This window comes from Sapajus apella, unplaced genomic scaffold, assembly GCF_009761245.1.
Source record: "Sapajus apella isolate SASKATOON/1434 unplaced genomic scaffold, GSC_monkey_1.0 scaffold84, whole genome shotgun sequence".
Classification (NCBI taxonomy): Eukaryota; Metazoa; Chordata; class Mammalia; order Primates; family Cebidae; genus Sapajus; species Sapajus apella.
Window position 1 is genome coordinate 103,442 of NW_022437024.1, and position 3,321 is coordinate 106,762.

The 3,321-nt window shown below is 39.7% G+C and overlaps 1 long non-coding RNA gene across 1 annotated transcript in view; it reads left to right on the forward strand.

Annotated features, from left to right (window-relative positions):
- The window catches only part of LOC116533786, a 6,480-nt gene extending 3,709 nt beyond the window's left edge, over positions 1–2,771 (forward strand). The window contains exon 2 of the long non-coding RNA XR_004261447.1: positions 2,229–2,771. This is a non-coding gene — a long non-coding RNA (uncharacterized LOC116533786). The remainder of the gene's footprint in view (positions 1–2,228) is intronic.
- The last annotated feature ends 550 nt before the right edge of the window (positions 2,772–3,321 follow it).

The following is a 3,321-nucleotide window of genomic DNA, read 5'->3' on the forward strand; positions in this document are numbered from 1 at the left end:
TCTATAACTTACAGTAACTTGGTAAAGTAGGCCTTTAGAAACATTTACCTTTTTTGAGACAGGGTCTCACTCTGTACCTGGGCTGGAGTGCAGTGGTGAGATCACAGCTCACTGCTGCCTTGAACTCCTAGGTTCAAGCAGTGCCCCTATCTCTGCTTCCCAAGTAGCTGGGACTACAAATGTGCATCACCATGCCCACCTAATTTTTTTTTTTTTTTTAAGAGATGAGGGTCTCACTATGTTGCCCAGGCTGAAAGCGATCCTCTAGCCTCAGCCTCCCAAAGTGGTGGGAGCCTGAGCCACTGTGCCCAGCCAGAAACATTCACTTTTTCTCCTCACCTAAACTTTCCAGAATTCGGAAATCTTTATTGACTATTCTTATTTCATGGGGATGTATTTATGTATGTTCATTAAGAATCTCTTATCCTTGTAACAGAATGCAGTTTGAAATATTGCTTATATTAAAAAGGATTTGACTGGAATATCATATTTTAAGATGATATACATAAAATCAGATAAGATCAGACAGTTTTAAGGAACTGTCAGGGTCACTTGAACCAGAGCAACTCCATCTTGAATAGTGGCTGGGTAAAATGAGGCTGAGACCTACTGGGCTGCATTCCCACACGATAAGGCATTCTAAGTCACAGGATGACATAAGAGGTTGGCACAAGATACAGGTCATAAAGATCTTCCTGATAAAACAGATTGCAGTAATGAAGCTGGCCCAAACCCACCGAAACCAAGATGGCAATGAGAGTGATCTCTGGTTGTCTTCACTGCTACACTCCCACCAGCACCGTGACAGTTTACAGATGCCATGGCAACATCAGGAAGTTACCCTATATGGTCTAAAAAGAGGAGGCATGAATAACCCATTCCTTGTTTAGCATATCATCAAGAAATAACCAGCAGTGTTGGGGCTGCTCTGTCTATGGAGTAGCCGTTCCTTCATTTCTTTACTTTCTTAATAAACTTACTTTCACTGTAATCGAGGGACTCGCCTCGAATTATTTGTTGCTTGAGATCTAAGAACCCACTCTTGAGGTCTAGAATGGGATCTTTTCCAGTACAGAACTAATGCTGACTTTCTGAAGCCGATGCTTACAAAGACCCTTGAAATACTGGTCTGGTACCTGTTAATAGGGTTCCCAACCTAACATGTGCATAAAGAAGGTCACTACTTGGTAGGCCCAGGAAGCTTAAAATATTTTGGGGACCTCAAGAAGAAAGGAATTCATCCAAATCTGTAGGTATTGCTGGTGAAGGCTGATGGATTGGTTTCCTAGCTTTGATAGACTTTAATAGTCTAACCTGAGATTCCTGATTAAAAGTTCCAACACAGCGAACTTAAAAAGAGCAAATACTGTCAATCATCATCCTTGCTATATTTATGTAATAATCAGGTCAAGCTCAATGAGATTAGACTTATTTTGGGAACAAAAATAGTCTTACTTTGATTATCTTTCATAGAAATAGGGGTGATCGTAGACAGAAAGATGTTTTAATTGAAAATTATAGCACACCCTTGTGGACTGTAAAGTTCTAGCCATGTTCCCTGTCTCAGCTTTTGTAACCTCTGTAAACTGACTCCTGCTAGGTTTTGCATTTTGTCCGTAATTAACATTTCCCATTTTAATCTCACTTGATTTGGTACCACTGAGAACTAAAACCTGACTGCCCAGATCCACACTGACACTGCCCAGAAAAAGCCCTGCAAGCTGAAACTGGGCCCTTCCGTGCTCTGCCCTGATAAATAATCACAGCTGTCACATTGTATATGCCATCCCCAGAGACAGCCAAACCACAAACCTGGAAATACCTCAGACTGCCATGGCCTATCTTCCTTCCACCACCTAGAGGTGCTTTGAGCCCAACATCCAGAAATTTTCTCAACTGAATGCCCCCTGGCCTCAGAAACTGAGTTTATAAATAGTTCTATCCATTAAACTTTGGCTTCTTTTGTTTCTATAGAAATGCCCCTTATTAAATGCCTTATAGCACCATATGGAGATCTAACATAGGTGGGCACTCTGTTCCCTCTGGCAACACAATTTCTTCAGATGAGATACAACTGTATGAGTAAAGTGAACTCTTATACACTGTTAGTAGGAACATAAGCTTTTCCCAGGACTGAGAGACTAATTCGGTGAGATGGGGCAATGTGTTTAAATTTGTCTTTTCTGCTTACTCACTCTTGTTCCAATCTGTTTTCCTTCCCTTTGCAGATCTCTTATCTTGCAACACCTAATCCGAATCTCTCTCAACAGCTACAAACTTGGCTTTTGATATATGAAACCTCCTGAGAGAAAGAAAGTTTCAAAGGGTGGGATAAAGAGTTCCAGAATATGCTACCCGACATATGGATTATTTTGAGCTAAAAGCAATTGAGAACCAGCAGACACAGGAAAGGCTCTTTACCATCCTCTTACTGCCTAAAAGCAGAATATAAATTTCCCCTTTTGTAAAGGAAATTTACATTTATAAAGGAAATTTCTCTTGGTGAAGATTCCTCTGCACCAGAAACAGAGCTAGGCCTGGAGATAACCCATCACCTGAGACACTCTTATCTACATAACTCTTATTTACATACAAGTATATGTTTCCTGCCTCACTTTCTCAGGACTTGTCCTCTCAGAAGCCCCAAACCCCTTTCTCTTTGTTTAGCCTAAGATGGTATCTAGGCCTCAGTCTGGATCTCCTTCAGTCTCTTTTTCTGGTGATACTCCCATGTGTATGTACATAATTAAATTGTATTTTCCTCTTGTTAAGCAATGTTTTGTCCGTTTAATTTCCAGGGCCTCAGCCATAGACTCTATTGGGTAGAAGGAAAAAGATATTTTTCTTCCCTAGAAAATCAAAAGGCAGTCCTAGCCATAGCAATTAAGCAAGGGAAAGAAAGAAAAAAGGAAGTCAAGCTGTCTCTCTTTGCAGACGACATGATTATATATATAAAAGAAAACCTAAAGACTCCAGTACAAAACTCTAAGAACTGATAAAGTCAGTAAGGTTGCAGGATACAAAATCAACATACAAAAATCAGTAGTGCTCTATACACCAATAATAAAGTAGCTGAAGAGAAAATCAAGAAAGCAATCCCATTTACAATAGCTACAAAAATAATAACAAATCTAGGAATAGATTTAACCAAGAAAGTGAAAGACCTCTACAGGGAAATCTACAAAACACTAATGAAAGAAATTGAAGAGGAAACAAACAAATGAAAAGGCATCCCATGCTCATGGGTCAAAAGAATTTTGCTAAAATGACCATACTACCCAAAGCAACCTACAGATTTAATGCAGTTCCTTTCAAAATACC